The sequence below is a fragment of the Lissotriton helveticus genome, chromosome 10 (genome assembly GCF_964261635.1).
Source record: "Lissotriton helveticus chromosome 10, aLisHel1.1, whole genome shotgun sequence".
Lineage (NCBI taxonomy): Eukaryota > Metazoa > Chordata > Amphibia > Caudata > Salamandridae > Lissotriton > Lissotriton helveticus.
Window position 1 is genome coordinate 99,392,407 of NC_136071.1, and position 19,501 is coordinate 99,411,907.

Below are 19,501 nucleotides of genomic sequence, written 5' to 3' on the forward strand. Positions count from 1 at the left end.
TGCATGCAACTGACTTTATTACACCAACACAACAACATGGTCCACTGGGTGTTGTTGGACCATTTGGTCATGCATCATATTTTTAACCATGTTTTGATTGTCGTCTTTCATAGCACGGTGCTTCAGGGCGCTCTTTGAGATCGACAGAATCAGTGGAGGCCACCTTGACACTCAGGACTGCTTTGGGCGTCTAACTAATGGTATGGGCCACTCCAGAGGCGCCCTAATTTAAATTTAATTCCAAGCAATCTGATTTTCATGAGTGTAGAATCCAAACGAAGGTGGTCCTGCTTTAAGGGGTCTTCCTGATTCAGTTTCACAGCTCCTGTCCTGACTGTATTGGAGTTGGCACTCACTGTCTGCAGGAAGCCCCTTACTTTATTGTATGGTGGGTTAAGATCATAGGTCATTTTTTTTTGTTTTTAAAGATATCAGGGCATATTTACAATCTCCTTGCGCCACTTTTGCGTTATTTTTGACATGGGAAAAATGACGCAAAAGTGTTGCAAGGGGCTTGTAAATCTGCCCCATCATTTGCAACTGTGTTTAAAAGCGGCTGAACAAGATACCCACGAATAAGTGGAGGTGCGTTCTGAAATAATGCTTTTCTCATTCTGTTTAGGAGAGCTTTACTTCGCAATAAAAACGCATGAGGCCAAGGACACTGACGAATTGTCCATGAACATTGGTGTGGTGGTTGAAGTTCTTGAAAAATCTGACAATGGCTGGTGGCTGGTCTGGTGAGTTTCTTTTGTGTTTGGCTTTACGTGTTGGTGTCACCTTTATTTTCCTTTTCGTACACAGGCATAGGGTTATCAGATGTCTCCATCTCATAGGACGCCATTTTTGGTCTCTAACAATTTGCTTTCATTTCTGTTATCACAGAGTCCAATGTGTGGACACAGGACCTGTAAATAACTCTAAAGTAGCCCTTTTAAATGGGGAGATTTCAAACCATAAATAGTTTTCAGGCTTTTTGGTGTGATGCACAACCTGACTTGTAAATACCTTACCCAACAGCGTGAAGCTGGGGAGCCAGGACTAGACTACAACCGTATTCTGGCCACTGGGTGACTTGGACTAAGTGACGCAGTTCTAACCCTCTGGGACCCTTAAGGTGACGCTGTTCTAACCCTCTGGGACCCTTACCTGCTGTACACGCTGTGGGCCACTCTTCTTGCCGTTGCTGGGTCTGTTTTGTCCCCCTCCCGCCGCCGCATCAACCATCTTCGCGGCCGCCGAGCGGAGGGGGGCACTTGACAACAACAAACTACATCTCCCGCCTGCCCTAGTGGCGGGAATCCCGGCGACAGAGCGCGCCAGGCGGCGCTTGAAAGAGGCGTCACCCCGGTGGAGCGGGTGACGCTGTTCTAACCCTCTGGGACCCTTACCTGCTGTACACGCTGTGGGCCACTCTTCTTGCCGTGGCTGGGTCTGTTTTGTCCCCCTCCCGCCGCCGCATCAACCATCTTCGCGGCCGCCGAGCGGAGGGGGGCACTTGACAACAACAAACTACATCTCCCGCCTGCCCTAGCGGCGGGAATCCCGGCGACAGAGCGCGCCAGGCGGCGCTTGAAAGAGGCGTCACCCCGGTGGAGCGGGTGATGCTGTTCTAACCCTCTGGGACCCTTACCTGCTGTACACGCTGTGGGCCACTCTTCTTGCCGTTGCTGGGTCTGTTTTGTCCCCCTCCCGCCGCCGCATCAACCATCTTCGCGGCCGCCGAGCGGAGGGGGGCACTTGACAACAACAAACTACATCTCCCGCCTGCCCTAGCGGTGGGAATCCCGGCGACAGAGCGCGCCAGGCGGCGCTTGAAAGAGGCGTCAGCCCCGTGTCGCGGGAGCGCCCGGGGCGAAGCCCGGGCAAAGAGCGGGCCCTCTTAGAGGCCTGAGGAGACTGGACTTGGCCGGAACCCCTGGTTGCTTGTGTACATCCTTCCGTTGATTTTGAGTAAGTCCATTTATTTACATGAATTAAAACTCTACAATGTCTACGACGGCGTTAAGTTCGGAGATCGTCATGTCAGAAAGACCTGGGGGCCTGTTAAATGGAACTCTGGATAACTATTTTATAAGAACTGCTGCTGAAGTTCCTAAAGAATTAACTCTAGAAGAGCGACGTATAGAACGTCGTTGTTCAATTGAAAATATGAAGAATAGGCCATTGGTTGACCGAACTCCAGAAGTTTACTCCACCATCGAGGTGACCCTTAACGGCAATGATGATATTGTATCTTTGGATAGTGTGCCTCTTATACCTTGAGATTGCATGCCTACAACCAGTTCCTGCCATAATCAGGCCGTGAGTTGTACCTCACCCCATAACATCACAAGCTTATCCAGTGTAACTGACGTGCCAATCACACCAACACCTATGCCATGCAAAATTACACTAAACAAGACTAAGACAATTCTGCCGCATAAAACCTATGGCCCACCCCCAACCAAAAGAAGACGCAAAAGGGTGGAACCAGATAAACAAAAGTTGAGCCATTCTGATTTCGGTAAAAAAGTAAAGCCTACTACTGTTAATGACCAATGCACAACAACTATTGCTGATAAAGAGGGAATAGTAACAGCACCTTCATCACTCCCAGCAACCACATATAAAGACAAGGAGGCTAGTATTGATAAAATATTGGCAGACATTGCGCCGCAAGTAGCGCACACTAGTGTTACATTGGATAGCATTGAATACATAATTAGGAGTTATACTCTAGCTATTGTCGAGAGATTAAATAGGGCGTAATTTTGAATAGTTTGAGGTGCCGCTCGCAGAGGAGTGCTTGCTGCTGTTGTTTGGGAGCCCTTGCCTGTGACCCGGGGAAGCGCCGGTGTAGAGAGACGCTGTACTGATTGGAAGTGCGGCCGTAAGGGGGACGGGACTGCGAGGTCCGACAGGCTGTGCGTTCATCACCCAGCACACCTGCCGCCTCTTCCCGGGACTCCTCCCCTCCATCACCGCCTTTATTACTCCTCGCGGCCCCCGCTCCGCGGGAGCCGCTCGCAGAGGAGTGCTTGCTGCTGTTGTTTGGGAGGCATTGCATGTGACCAGGGGAAGCGCCGGTGTAGAGAGACGCTGTACTGATTGGAAGTGCGGCCGTGAGGGGGACGGGACTGTGAGGTCCGACAGGCTGTGCGTTCATCACCCAGCACACCTGCCGCCTCTTCCCGGGACTCCTCCCCTCCATCACCGCCTTTATTACTCCTCGCGGCCCCCGCTCCGCGGGTGCCGCTCGCAGAGGAGTGCTTGCTGCTGTTGTTTGGGAGGCATTGCATGTGACCAGGGGAAGCGCCGGTGTAGAGAGACGCTGTACTGATTGGAAGTGCGGCCGTAAGGGGGACGGGACTGCGAGGTCCGACAGGCTGTGCGTTCATCACCCAGCACACCTGCCGCCTCTTCCCGGGACTCCTCCCCTCCATCACCGCCTTTATTACTCCTCGCGGCCCCCGCTCCGCGGGTGCCGCTCGCAGAGGAGTGCTTGCTGCTGTTGTTTGGGAGGCATTGCATGTGACCAGGGGAAGCGCCGGTGTAGAGAGACGCTGTACTGATTGGAAGTGCGGCCGTAAGGGGGACGGGACGGCGAGGTCCGACAGGCTGTGCGTTCATCACCCAGCACACCTGCCGCCTCTTCCCGGGACTCCTCCCCTCCATCACCGCCTTTATTACTCCTCGCGGCCCCCGCTCCGCGGGAGCCGCTCGCAGAGGAGTGCTTGCTGCTGTTGTTTGGGAGGCATTGCATGTGACATGGGGAAGCGCTGGTGTAGAGAGACGCTGTACTGATTGGAAGTGCGGCCGTAAGGGGGACGGGACTGCGAGGTCCGACAGGCTGTGCGTTCATCACCCAGCACACCTGCCGCCTCTTCCCGGGACTCCTCCCCTCCATCACCGCCTTTATTACTCCTCGCGGCCCCCGCTCCGCGGGAGCCGCTCGCAGAGGAGTGCTTGCTGCTGTTGTTTGGGAGGCATTGCATGTGACCAGGGGAAGCGCCGGTGTAGAGAGACGCTGTACTGATTGGAAGTGCGGCCGTAAGGGGGACGGGACTGCGAGGTCCGACAGGCTGTGCGTTCATCACCCAGCACACCTGCCGCCTCTTCCCGGGACTCCTCCCCTTAAACTCTTTCTGACATAAGAACTGTTACGGGCACGCGTGAGCGGAACGCGTGTGCGGGACCCATCCCGGGACAAAGCCCGGACTAAGGGCGGACCCTCTGAGACCCTCCGAGAGCCGACGAGACCGGACTGGGCCGGTCCCGCTGTGTGCCAGGTACTTTTTACATCTAGGCTTGCGCCTTGGCTCTGTCGGCCTCTGTGTTAAAAATGTCCACTGTGAATCCTGATCAACCAGTGTCGGACAAACAGGGTGTACTGGTAAATAGGACCCTTGATGATTATTTTGCCAAATCATCCCCTGATGTCTCTAGGGAATCTGCCATGGCGGAAAGACGTGCGGATCGTCGCCGCTCAATTGAAAGCATAAAGACTAGGTCGGTGTCATTAACTTCGTTTCCCGCCTCCTGCTCCATTGACATCGACAACGAGGCAATAGTTAATGAGCCAAGTAATGATTTAGCCAGTGAACATCCGGACACGAGTGTGGTAGTGCTTACGTCACATACTGCGCCAAAAACGGACGCGAATGGCTTATTACCAGTTCCTCAAGCCAGTAGTGAATGTACGGCGGGGGGAAACGTTTTGCCTATTGTGAAACAGCTGTGTAACAGGGTGAAAAAAATCGTACCCCAGCTAAAAATTTATGGTCCACCGCCCACTAAGAAAAGGCGAAAAAGGGGGGATCTATCACAACCGAAACTGAGCTGCTCTGATTTTGGGAAAAAGGTTACCATCAGTTCTATTAAGAAACCCATTATCCTTCAAGCAGACATGGAGGGGTCCCCTGCTACACCTTCTCCCCAAATAAATCTGCTAGTAAATCATGAGGACAAGGAGGACAATATGGATGTTAATGTGTTCCCTGATGTGTCTACTGAGGCTAAGGACCATGTTATATTACTTAACATAGAGAGTTTAATTAAATCTTACTCCGCATCTATTTTGGAGAGGCTGATGGAAGTAGAATGTAGATTATGCAAAATCGAGTATGCACTGGGTGGTAAAGATGTTACATCCAAAAAGACACCAAATAAGGCACCAATCAAGGTAACTAGTTTATCAATTAATAATGTACCATCTAACATACTAGCACCAGCCCAACTACCCTTAACTATTCCCATTGTTATTCCCACTCTTCCAGCATCAACCTCCAGCTCTACGGGGAACACACCCACAGTACCTGCAGTACCTACAGTATCTGCTCAATCTAATCCACCCAAATTACCCCTTATAACGAACCAAAAAAAGCACGACCAACCTTCAAACAACACTGTAAACAAAACCACTGAGAACATCCCTAGCAAATTCCCTATGAATCCAACTAGGGAGACGGGGGAAACCAGACATACGGGGGGGGACCTGGAAAGACACCCCTGTCCGAACTTCCGCCAGAGGCAGTACCCTACGTGGTTGTTTTAACAGGTGTACCTGTTCTAGGACAGAATAAGAAAGAGGGTTACACACAACTTAAGAACAAGACGATGCATTGGCTGAGTTCTTACAGGCCAATTGCAAATGATATAAACAGTGAGATCGTACATGTTCGTCGGCTTCAATGGTTAGGGGGCAGACCGAAAGACATTAATGGTGATGTGGTAGTCGTGAATTTTAGGGACCCATCGGCTGTCCATTTTATTCTAAACTGGCAATCAGGTGGCCCAAAGAACATTATAACCCCTAAACCGTTAACATACTTCTACCCAAGATCGGTGGTATTTTCATCCCAGTACCACTCATCTCAAAACCATTTATCCCAGTACCAACCACTACAACACACAAATCAAAACCAATCAAGTAATTGTTTTATTGCACAGAACAATGGTAGTAGTCAATATGCCATGTACTCACTTACACCACAGAATTCATGTAATCCATACTATGCCCCTCCTCCCCTGGTAGCCTCAGATCCCTTGGGATGGAATTATGTATCAGATAAATCACGCAATTTTCAGAATAGAAGGATGGACCATCTAAAGCCTTTTACACCTCTAGAAACCTTTAACAGGTTTGACATTTTTAGTGGTCTAGATGATTGCGACTGATGTTTGTTGACCAGGGGTGGTGAGGGGCCGGAAACATTGAGCATTGGTGATGGGGGTGTTGTTAACAATTCTGATGTACTGGCTAATTCTGTGCCTTTTTGTGTTGTGGGCACTGAAAATTTACTGGATGTACCGGATAATTCGGTGCTTTTGGGGTTGGATAAGACTGTTCCCCGTGAAGCAAATGTAATACATGATGCAAATATTGTAGAAGAACAGGTACCACTTACAACTATTTTATGTAACAAGAAATTATTTGAGGTACCACCTTTGGTAATACAACCTGTGGTTCTTAATGGTCATGAAGTAATGCCAAGGGCTCCCATTGAAAGGTTAGTTGCCTCAGAGTTGCCTGTTAAACTGGTCTGTTGGAACATAGCCGGAGTTGCGAAAAACTTGAGAGATCCGGAGTGGGCACTCTTCATAGAGTTATTTGATCTTTGTTTATTTCAAGAAACATGGTCACTGGAGACGCCTCACAGGGTGGGTTACAAGACATACGGTATAGGTGCAATACCATCCAAAAGTGGAAGGCCGTCGGGGGGTCTCCTGTTGTGGGTGAAAATAACTTTAAGGGTGAAGATCGTGAAGATTGATATGAACTCTGTCGATTTACTAGTTTTAAAGATTACATTGGTAAACGGGAAGAACCTAATTCTAGTAAATGTTTATAATAGGCCCCTACCCTCATCAAGAGAATCCCCAACTATTTCAAATTTGGACTGCTTTCTGAGTGGACTAGACCCCAGAGAAGATTTCGTTATCCTGGCAGGAGACTTTAATTGTAATTTTGAGCCAGTCGTGGGGCTTAGCGAAATCTTCGAGGAAGAGGACCAGGTGAATAACATTCCCACGCTTGAAAATGTTAAATCGGTCAAATGCTCAAAACAGGGTCTCCAAATGATTAATCTATGTACGGACCACTCTCTTAGGGCCTGCAATGGACGGTTACCGTCCGATAGTGCCAAGAAACCAACTTTCACCAGGAACAACTATAAAAACAACTTAGATTTTGTGATCTCCTCCATACCTTTCTGGACATATCTTATTGATCTTGAAGTTAGGGAACGGTTTGAGAGTGACCATTTCCCTCTAATATTGACTTTAGATGCTCTATTGTTTAGCGATACAGCTCAGCAATTTCCAATTGAGGGCAATAGTGCTGATAATTCTGAGATCCATATCAGTAATAATAGAAGATCTCTGAAATGGCCGCTCATACTGGACAATAGTAACATCCTCAGCGAAATATATTTTCTTTTTGCGGAGATATTTGGACCGCACTTAGCTGCAAAGCCTGAGGAGGAATTTAGAGTGTCCTTTATGTCGTTACATCAGAAATTCTTTGCTGACTTAAGATTATTAGTAACTAAAATGCCCAAAAAACCCCAGCAAAAGACCCAGAACCTGTCGCATGGTAAACCATGGTATGACAGATCATGCAGGGAATCAAAGAGGGAAATGCTAATGGCAATAAAAACTAAATCACCTAGAACTGTCAGAAGAGCTAGGAATAATTACAAGGCAATCCAAAGGGCCTCAAAGTCAAGATGGGATGAAGATAAATGGGCCGACTTGTTGCTAGCTGCCAGATCACGCGACAACGTGGCGTTCTGGAGGCTGGTCGCAAATGGCAATCAAGTAGGTAGGGTGGTAAAAGATGTTTTTTTGGATGAGAAAACATGGGTTAATCATTTTACGAACCTATACAAAAAATATGATGATCCACATATGGACACGATTGTGGAGACCCACGATTACCGAACAGACCCTTTGATTTTTACCTTAGGGGAAACAGAGCTGGCAATATCCCAAATTAAATCAGGAAAAGCCCCTGGTCTGGACAAGATCCCGGGGGATTTATACAAGCACGACCTAGGAATATGGGCACCTTATATTAACTATTTGTGCAATACATTATCTTGCTCTTTAGAATTCCCAGAAAGTTGGAAGGGAGCGGAAATTGTCTTAATTTTTAAAAAAGGCGATAGGATGGACCCTTGTAACTATCGGCCAATAAGTTTAATGGACATCCTACAGAAAATTTATTCACGTCACATTTTATTACGTGTGAGTGATTGGTTGGATGAAAATACAATTTTAACCAAATTCCAAGCTGGATTCAGATCAAAAGTCAGCACTATAGATCAAATCTTTAGATTTTGCTGCCTCTATTGGAAGTACGTAGAGATCAAAAGGTGCCACTTATATGTTGCCTTTGTTGATTTAAGGGCAGCATTCGATCTGGTGCCCCGAAATCTCTTATGGAAAACCTTGAGTGCAGCTGGTATGCCAAACAACCTTGTTACTCAGATTAAAGAGTTGCATGTAGGGAATTTTGCTAGAATTAGATGGGGCCCAAATGGTGAGTTAACTCAAAAAATACCCATTGAACGTGGAGTCCGTCAGGGCTGCGTCCTGGCTCCCACGCTTTTTTCCCTGTTTGTAAATGACATCCCCTCTTTTTTAAAAGGTTGTAAAAACGATTCACCAAAGCTTAATGGCGAAAAGGTAACTTCCTTACTATTTGCTGACGATACAATTTTGATATCCCAAACGAAAAATGGATTACAGTCCCTATTGGACACCTTTAACGAATATTGTAATTTAAAGGGGTTGGAGATTAATGGAATGAAAACTAAATGTATGTCCCTAAATCCTATAAAACGGGACAAAGGTTGTTTAACACTAAAAGGAGCAAAGTTGGATTCAGTTCCCCATTTTTCTTATTTAGGGGTGACACTAGACTCCAAGTTCAACTGGAAAGCGCAAATGGACAAAAGTAAATTAATCTTTGCTCAGAATGTTAGACCAATCCTCAGGGAACACAGTCAAAGCACTAGTAAAGCAGTGTCCCCAGTTATGGAACTATTTAAATTCAAGGTCCAGTCATCAGTTCTCTACGGAGCAGAAATATGGGGCCCCGGAGCCAAAGATATTTTTAGAGTATCAGATAACAACTTTATGCGAAGTCTGGTGAGGGTCCCAAGAGGTACTCCACTTGTACCCTTGGAACTGGACCTGAATTTTAAAAGAACAGACCATCATGTTCTGATTCGACCCCTAATGCTATGGGTTAGACTATGGCACGTCCCCGAACTCCAAGACTATAGAGACGGGTTAAAAGAAATTATTGCGCTTGACATCCAAAGTGCTACCCCATGGCTAAGGCATGTTAAGACCTGGTTGAGCTGTATAGGATTAAAACATTTCTGGGAGAATCCCGAGCAACTACCAGATAATCCCAAACAAACTTTAAAAAGGGCATTCTGGACCTTTATAGGGAATAGAACTATAAGTAATTCAACTAGCGGGACCATAATCTCAAAATTCTTAAGTTTTAAGGACGAACCCCTTTATGAAATCTTTATGGATGAAATAGAGCCCCCACTTGCCAAAACATTATTTTTAAAATTTAGGTATGGAAACCTTTTAATTAAAACAACATTGGCACGTTGGGCTAGGAGTCGTGATATATCGTCCCAAGTAATGGATGAAATTTGTCCTATGTGTGAACATGAACAGATTGAAAACGAACAGCATATCCTTTTCTTCTGCCCCTCGTATGTGCAGGCAAGGAAGAGATGGATTAAACCAATATGCCTATTATTAGGCTTGAGGTCATGTTCACAGGCTCTGAGAATCCTAACTACTAATACGTCCCAACAGATAATATTTAGTGTTAGTAGATTTCTACTTTCTATTTTTTACCAAAGGAAAAAGAAGGGGCATCAATTGTAATTGATCTGAATTGTTGACCCGATGTGGTGGTCCATCCTATAATACATGAATGTATTGTTCCCCCACTATTTGTCTTCCAACATGGATTGTACTTTTTTAATGATTGTACTTTTTATCAATGGTTTTATGTATTAATGTTTTAATGTAGAGATATGTTTTTTTTTATCTGATGTAATGCAAGTAATGTGTGCACTGTTTTTCTTTTATGGCATATATGCCGAAATAAAGATTTTGAAAAAAAAAAAATAGGGTGGAGGAAAGACTTGGGAAAATAGAACTGGAACTGGGAAGAAAGGAAATTCCTACTAGGGCAGTAGTAAATAATGTTGCACAAACCATTCCAAGGTCTACTGAAACCACCACATGTGCCCACAATCCCCCATCTAATCTGATAACAGCAGTACCTAAACCCTCTCAAAATATAAACATAAATCAACATAAGCCACCTCCTATAAAGTTGATAAATAAATCCAACTCTATCCCCGTTATCCCAGCTAGTAAGTCATCTAGGGGTCTGGGAATTGCCTCTTTGGGGACATCTAGAACGGAGGGGGGAAGCACTAGGCAGATTCGGGGGTCACTTAATAAGGGTCCACTAACAGAACTTCCACCGGAAGCAGTGCCTTTTGTGGTGGTTCTTACGGGGGTGCCAGAGCTGGAAGAGAATAAGCTGGAAGGATATGCCCAGCTGAAGAACAAAATTATGCACTGGCTGAGTATATACAGGCCAATTGCAAGTAACATCAACGACGATATAGTACATGTTCGCCGTCTTCAGTGGTTGGGTGGCAGACCTAAGGATATTGAGGGAGATGTGGTGGTAGTTAATTTTAGAGACCAAAATGCTGTCCATTACATACTTAATTGGCCTCCAGGCAATGCCAATAACTGCATTACCCCCCGTCCTTTAACGTATTTTTACCCGAGATCTATAGTGTTCCCGCCTCAACATCTACATAGACAAGCCCACTCCAACAATTATTTTCCAATCGCACAGAATATATGGAACCCTTCACATGTGCACTACCCAGTACCAGCTCCTGATCTATATGGGTGGAATACTGTACCCCCCAGGTTCAATACAACTGCCCACAGGAGAATGGACCATCTAAAGCCCTTTACGCCACTGGAAACAACAAATAGGTACAATATATTAAATGGACTGGATGACTGCGATTGAAGTTCACAGAATAGCGGGGATGGGGGTGATGGAACACACATCTTTGGCCCGGAGGGTACTGATGAGGAAGATGAGGTTGAGGGAGATCTCAGGGCTAATATTATAACTAGTGCAACATGTCCATCCCTGAGGGGGACCAACATAGCCCCTTACATTTGGCGAAAACGTGGCACTCCAGTTTTACAAGACAAAGCGGTAAAATCATTACACGCTGACCTCCATAACATAGAGACCGCCATGGTCTCGGGGCCCAATCTGTTTGACATCGAGGACATGAACGCCCCAAACATCGACTTTACTAGAATGGGAGAAACAGCGATGTTCCAAACTAAATACAGTGTAGGTTTTGGTAATCAAATAACTAGTCCAACAGGAAAAACAGAAGTAGTTGCCATGGGTTTAAATGACAATCCTCAGATGCCCATGGGGTCTATTGATTCCCTGGGATCAATCATTTTTCACGGGGAACCACGCCTACGGCGCACCCAGGCCCAAAGTGATCCATCCAACGTCCCGGGTGGACAGTTCTTAGTATCCTGGAACGTGGCAGGCCTTAGGAACAAGATGGCCTCCAGGGACTGGGCGAACTTTATTGATAAATACATGATAATTACCATAAAGGAAACCTGGGCAGTTGAACCCCAAAACAAATTGGGGTATCTACATTTTGCGATAGCCGCAACCCACTCCAACAAGGGAAGGCCAATGGGGGGTCTGACAACATGGGTCAGGCAGGATGATAGATACACAACAACTCAGTTAGCAACTAATTCCAAAGATATTTTAGTGGTAAAGTTAAAATCCCCTGCGTTTGGTGAATTAATAATTTTTAATGTTTATGCCAGGGGAAAACCGGGAGGGAAATCATCAGAGACAGTTGAGGCACTGGGCCACTATGTGAGAACATGGAGGGGAAATGCAAACGTTCTGATTTGTGGAGATTTTAATTGCTCCTTCGAGCCCTTGGATCAAAGTGACTTAGAGCTCACCGAGGCAGAAGATATCTGCTGGCAAATCCCCCCACTCAATATCCTTCCAATAAAGAGGTGGACTCAAGCTGCTCTTCAACTCAAGATTTTTAGTCTTGAGTGTGGGCTCAGAGCGGTAAATGGGAGAACACGAGGAGATAAGCAGGGTAATCCCACATTTAATAATAGTTTGAGTACAAGTAGAATAGACTATATCCTAGTGAACTTGGAATTTTGGTGGTCCATATGTGACATGACCATCATCCAAAGAATAGAGAGTGATCACAACCCACTCAGCCTAGAGATACAGCTCCTTAAGGGCCAGGGAGAACCCGAAACAGATATAGCGGGTGACATTGTCCTGGCAAACGATACACGACGGCTGAGATGGGCCGAGTGCTTGGGCAATTCTCATTCTATTACAGAAATGGACGCCCTGGTAATGGGCGCTACTGCAGCTTTACAGGGTTATTCATCCAAGGATGATTACGAGACTAGGGTGACTTATATTCATACAACCCTTTTTTTGAAACTTGGTACATTTTTTAGTAAGTCAAGAAAAAATCCTTTGCGTAGAGGCAGACGGAAACCCGATTCTTGGTACGACAAAAACTGTAGGATAGCATATAAATCCCTAGCGCTGGCGGTGCGAACAAGTGATAGGGAGGCGATACAGGGCGCAAGGCAACACTATAAAAAGATACAACAAGAGGCAAAAAAAGCATGGGACAACAATTATTGGGAAGAATTATATGAGGCTAGTAAGTCCAGAGACATGACTGGCTTCTGGAACTTAGTGAGATGGGGTAAGGGGAATCAAAAACCGCAGCCCGCAAATTCTGTCCCTCCAGAGCGCTGGATATCACATTTCAAGTCCCAGTTTGCTAACACAAATAGCGCCCCTATAGATGCCCTGGATTCCGTTAGTAATTGCATACCTACAACTACACTAGTGTTCAGTCGGAGAGACGTTGAATGTGCTCTCAACTCAATTCCAAGAGGAAGAGCCCCGGGCCCAGACAAGATTCCGGCAGATCTTTTCTTACACAGTAGAGAGGTTTGGGTCCCGTACATAGAACTGCTGGCAAATGCCATTGCAAGGGGCTCGACCTTGCCGGAACTATGGAGGGGAGCCGAAATCATACCAATTTTTAAAAAAGGGGACCGTGCCGATCCTGCGAATTACAGGCCAATCAGCCTAATAGCATGTATTCAAAAGGTTGTGGCCAGGATGGTACTTCTCAGGATTCAGAACTGGATAGAGGATTCGGGGGTCATGTCCACGCTTCAGGCTGGCTTCCACCCCTTTACCAGTACAGTGGACCAAGTTTTTAGGTTTTCAACAATATACTGGAAATGGGTGATTCTTGGGGGCGGCACACTATATGCAGCCTTTGTCGATCTGAAAGCGGCATTCGACCTTGTGCCACGAGATAGGTTGTGGCGAGCGCTCCAAGAACAAGGCATGCCACATGAACTCCTCGCAGTACTGTTCAAATTCCATGAAAATAACTACGCACAGGTCAGGTGGGGAAATCAGAGCCAAGTTACAGATAGATTTCCAACAGAATGGGGTGTAAGACAAGGGTGCGTATTGGCACCAACTCTATTCACGCTATACATTAACCGGGTCATAGATTAATATAGGGATGCACACACAGACGCACCCAAACAAAATGGTATTCCAGTCCCCCTGCTAATGTTTGCAGACGACACCCTTTTAATTTCTAAAACACAAGAAGGGCTCCAGAAAGCAATTGGGTGTTTTGAAAAATTCTGCAATGACTATGGCCTAGTTATTAACGTATCCTAGACGAAATTTATGGTAATGCACAGGCACAGGAAAATAAGGGGCAGAGTTTTTATGAATGGTGAATTGCTAGAACAGACAGACAGCTTTAGCTATCTGGGTATTACATTGGGATCCCGGTTAGAGTGGAAGCCACATATGTCTTACCTAACAACTAAGCATGCACAGCTGGCAGGTGTTTTACTGAGAGAGTGTAAGTCCTCAGCCACAAAACCAATAGCCCCAGCACTTAAAATATATGATACAAAAGTGACATATTCTATGTTATACGGGGCGGAATTGTGGGGGGTCTCTGATGTTACGGCTCTAAAAAATGCACAAAATAAATTCTTGCGATGCATAACAGGGCTCCCACAATCAACACCAATTGTACCTCTGTATATGGACTTGGGCTGTCGCAAAATACAGGACATATCCAGCTTCAGACCAATTGTTTATTGGAGGAGACTATGGGTCACGCCTGAACTCTCTCACTACGCTTCAGCGTTACTGGAGATACGAAATATGGACTCTGGGGGAAAAATAGTGTGGTTCAGAAAGGTTAAATCTTTATTTAAGGCCTTAGGGATGGGGGAATTATGGGGAAAACCTGAGGAGAACACCTTCCCATCTAAACAAACTCTAAAAGATGCTTACTGGGCACACGTAACCCAAGAGGAGTTCCAGAAACACACTGCTCCATCGCTTACTAGGATTTTCTTGGAGCAGAAACATATCCCTGTGTATGAGAGATATTGGGACCTAATCACAATACCATATGACAGGAAACTGTTCCATCAGTTCAGGGCAGGAACCCTTCCAATTAATACATTCATTAGCAAATGGTCGAGTAACTTAGATGATCATATGTGCCCTTTTTGTTTAGTACACACTGAAAGCATAGCCCATGTGTTGTTTGTCTGCCCAGTGTATAAAGCTCCTCGCCATAAATGGATAAGGCCGATCTGTATACAAAAGGGTATTCAGAGTGGGACTGTAGCACTCAGAATTCTCAAAACCGATTGTTCTGAAAGTATGGTGGTTGTGCTTGCTAAATTTTTAAAGTGGATGTGGCTAATACGAAGGGACAAGCTGAAAGTATTGCAGCCTCCACAAATTTAATCTGGTATTTATGCAGGAAAACAAATGGAATCAATTTTAATGATTTTATCAAACACATTCTTTTTTTTTTTTATCAGTCGTGTTGGAACACCCTATATGTGGATAATATCAATTGGATGATTAAATGATGTATTTCCCTGTAAATATTTAAAATGGATGTAATAATGATGAAACGTTGATTTTAGTATGTTTATGTATGTCTTTTATGACTAAAAGTCGAAATAAAGACTTATTTGATTTGATTGACTTGGACTAATGTGGTTAGGTTGAATAGTGTTATTTCTCGCCCCTTCCAAAATGCACACTAAAAAAGCATTACAAAAAATGTAATCCATACAGAACCCTGTGGCTCACCCTCAGTCATAGGGGGCTCAGAGTTTCAGCAAGAGGGGATGGCCCCGTTGCCAGAGACGCCAAAAAAGTCAGAAGCTGACAAGACAGTACTAGGTTTGCAATCAGCCCCCCTGCTTGCTTTTACTTACTATCTTCCTAAAATAGGGGTCTTAAAGATGTCCATCTTTTAGCTCCATGTCTATTATGCGCATGATAGTAGGAAGCATTGGTTTCTTGCGCCCCAGTACTTTGCACCAGATGTATGAAACGAGCAAGCGTTAGCTAGCTTTGGTCAGTCGCAGTGCACATTTACATTTGATAATCACTATGTCATGCCTAGGTGATTTTTGGAAATAAAGTCCTGATTGAGTTAGATCAATATCAATATAGCTGTGCCTGTGTTTATTGCCTTGGTCATGTGTCATGTTTTTGAAACTATGTTTTGATAGTGTTGGCAAAGTGTTATTCCACAACAAAGTGATCTGAGAGACATTTTATGAGATCAACAGGTTCAGGGAACCAGGAACGCGGAGGCACACTGACAAGGGGGGGGTGGGGGTAGAGAGGGTGGTGGGACGGTTAGGATCCGGAAGGTAGCGTTTGGGTATTAGAAGTGTCATAGTAATATGGGATACGCATTGGTGGGACTGTGATTTATGATTGTATGCTCTGCGCACAACTTCAATAAAAACAGTTTATAAGAAAAAAAAACAGGTTCAGGGAAGATACTTTGACTTTCAGGACTGCTGTGGTGTCTGACTGGTGGTCTGGGCCACACCTGAGACATATTTAAAATAATATAATGAAAAGGAGTGAGAAAGGTGTGCATGATTTGCATGAGTGTATAATCCAAGTGTAAATTGGCCCTGCTTTTAAGGGTATTCCTTAATCAGTTTTTCAGCACTTGGCCTGTCTGCTTTGGAGTGGACACTCACTGCCTGCTGGAAGCTCCTCACTTTATTATTGTGTGGGTGCATGGCTCTACCGTAATTCATATTTCTAGCTCTAGCCCCTTATGAATGCTCTGAGATGTCAGTCTTATATGTCACGAAGCAAATCGTGGTTGGAGATATTAATTTATTAGTTTAGGTTGTGTTTACTCCATAGTTTCCACATTTCATTTTCTTCTTTTTTTGTAGAGCTGAAACAATTTTCTTTTTTTTTTTTAAATCCTTTACAGCTACTACTTTATTGTGGTATTTACCAAAATGTTACAGGTGCATACTTTTTACATTAAATATAAGATGTAGATTAGTTGGCCCATCCTTACCCAGACCCTGCAGCTACAATACCAATGCATCAATGTCTGATTTCTTTAGATGGATCGTTTGCAATGATGCTCTACCTCTCTTTCTAGGTACAATGAACAGGTTGGGTACGTCCCATCAATGTTCCTGAGGCCATACAGAAATCCGCATCAGAAGTTCCAGGCTATTACAAAAAATGCTTTGTATGCATCCATGCCAGACATTCAAGAAGCTGCCAGCACAACTCTGCCTCGTCGGGCATCCCTTGAGGAACTGCGAAGATAGGACCGGCGGAATGGGGCGATCTCTGCAGAGAAGGACATCTAAATCGCTCAGCAGCCTTCCCACCACATCTTCGAAGAAGGTCAGGTCCCACTACCTCTAGAGCTGGAAATCTTTCCAGAGCAGGCAGCAACCCCATCACCAAGGAACGTCAACCTTTCACCAGCAAACATGGACCTTCTCTACATGAACAGTGATGCGGTAGAGGGCCATGGACAAGGCCTCAGAAAACCAATGCCAAGAAGTCATCTTAGCAGGGATGCTGGGTTTGGGGAGAGCTTCTCGACAAATGGTTCAGACGAATCGGTCTTCTTCTAGCTCAGACTCCAGATCTAAAGTTCCTAAGATCCCACAGAAGCCAGGAGCTCATGAGATCATGCAGAGGTGCACCACCTTCACCAAGAAAGCCTTACAGAAGTCTGCAGCCACCTGTGACTCTAAGACCATATCTGTGACACCTGAGAGGGTCTAAAGCGAGCATTGTCAGGAAGGTAGATTACTGACTTAATCGCAGGAATATGGTTACTGAAATAAGTAGTTACATCGTAACACATAACTTGATCTCAGTGGTCTAAAGTCCTCTCTTGCTGTTATGGCGGAAGGAGAGAGTAGTCTCTCGCAGCGGTCACATGTTTTGCAGATGCATCTCAGGAACAAGCATGTGTTATGTATAGATGCACCGAGCAATGTGAGAGTTAAGGATGCTTTAATGCAAATAACCGGCCAGTAGGCTAAACTGTAGTAGAATTATTTTCTCTACTTGATATGTTTGTATGCAGCAGACAGCGAATTGAATTGTGACTATGTGTTCAAAGCAAGGACACCATTGACTATAACAATAGTCATGAGTTTATATTTGATGTTTGGAAAGTCAAGTTCATAACTGTAGGCAAGACATTTTTTGATCGATTTATAGTGTAAGAGGTCCCTGTCATTTCTCATGTTGGCAGTACCGAACCAGAGTCTGTGGCCACAAACTGAACGTACGAGGAGCTGTGATGCAGATGAGGGACCACAGGAGAATCTATTTTAAGATAATCCATACAACAGTTGTCCAAATGTATGATGTAATTTACTGGGATAATAGTTCCTGATCTCTGCATTCAACAGTAAGTCACGTGAACTGGCTTGAGGTACTTTGTTACAGTGGTCAGCTGACGATGTCTGAGCTTAAAGTTCAAAGTGGCGGCAAATCCTGTAGAACTTTGCAGCAATTCCTGCATTTTCCTGGGATTTGTCTCACCCTTAAAGAATTCAGTGCATTGACGTTTGTGTTGGATGCAGAGATCCCCGGGTGCAAACACTCAACAAGGGCTTGGTGATCGACTGTCCTGAGCACTGCAGATAAGTCCAGTAGAGCAGGTACAGAATAGTGGTTCTCGACTGCGAAGCCCAGTATTTGTTAGTTACCTGCTCCTTACTAACCATACTAACATCAAATGCTGATTGGGTTGACTCTGGTTCCTAGTCCCTCAAGTCAACACTCCAGATAGTTGCTCGCACTCCATAAAATGCAGCTACCGGCTTAGTCACAATACAACCCTGACGTTAACAGCATTAAAAGGGTGCTTCACAGAATGCAGTCCCTCCAGTTCTTGGGTGTAGGAAGGCATGCTGGGTGGTTGAAAGTGACCATCACATCCTGGAGTGCTTCCCTTCACCCATAGTTTCCAGCTGTACTTATGGGGGCATATAAGGCAGAATCAGGAAAGGTTCGTACAAAATATAGGTTTCCTATTGTTTCAATCTCCCCAGGGTTTTTGGAAGCAATTGCTCTTTGTAGAAATAGCAAATTGAGTCCTGGTGGCAAACAACCCAAGAGCTTACCATCCTGTCTGCAAAAGACCACATGCTGATAGACGCTAACTTTGCATCCTAAAGATCCTGGACTGTTTGCAAGCTGGGTCCATGTATGAAAAACTTTCTTGGTTGTTGGACCCTCAGCCAATCTCACCCAAACTTGTGTTGTGAAGGTTCAGTGAAACGAACTGTGCGTTTTTAGGGATAAAGCACCCACATGAATTTTGCTGTGTCTCTCCCACAATGTGCTTCCAGTTATTACATTTCATCTCTTCTTCCTAGTGTTGGAGCCTTGTGATGTTTCAATAGCATGGCTCTTGCATATGGAAATTGCATCCTTCCTAGAAATGTAAAAAAATACATATATCATTTTGTAACAATGTGTACTGCTTAATATGTCATGTATATATATATTTAAAATATGTATACGATACATGTAACATGTAATTGGTAGGTATTTATGTACCTGTGTTTTATTGTTCACTATTTATTTTAAATAAAAACTTCATTTTCTGATGAAAGTGGCATTTTCCTACTAATTTGTATTCCATAAGAAAGTTGAATAACATGAATGCTACAGCTTTGATGGATCGGATATCTTTTTAATGTAACCTGTATATATTTGTTTGTGTGTGTGTGGGTAAATATATATATATATATATAAGCAGGTTCCTATTACTTATTCTGGAATGCAGCAAAGCCAGCAACATACAGACAACTCTTATTTTCAGTAGCCTAAGGCATTTTCGGCTTCCACAGTCCTTGTCCACAGGGCAAATGCATGACAGTTCAGCAGACTGATTGCAGCCACCTGTTCACCAAGTTCTACCCTGAAGTGTGCCTCTTAAAGTCAGTATCACAACAAATGCATGTCGGTATA

General features: G+C 44.9%; 1 pseudogene across 1 annotated transcript in view; it reads left to right on the forward strand.

The window, feature by feature from the left end:
- The window catches only part of LOC144785068 (NADPH oxidase organizer 1-like), a 38,996-nt pseudogene extending 19,854 nt beyond the window's left edge, over nucleotides 1-19,142 (forward strand). Inside the window, exons 7-8 of the transcript XR_013601751.1 lie at nucleotides 623-740; nucleotides 16,650-19,142. The product of XR_013601751.1 is annotated as an NADPH oxidase organizer 1-like (transcript). The remainder of the gene's footprint in view (nucleotides 1-622; nucleotides 741-16,649) is intronic.
- Nucleotides 19,143-19,501: the final 359 nt, after the last annotated feature.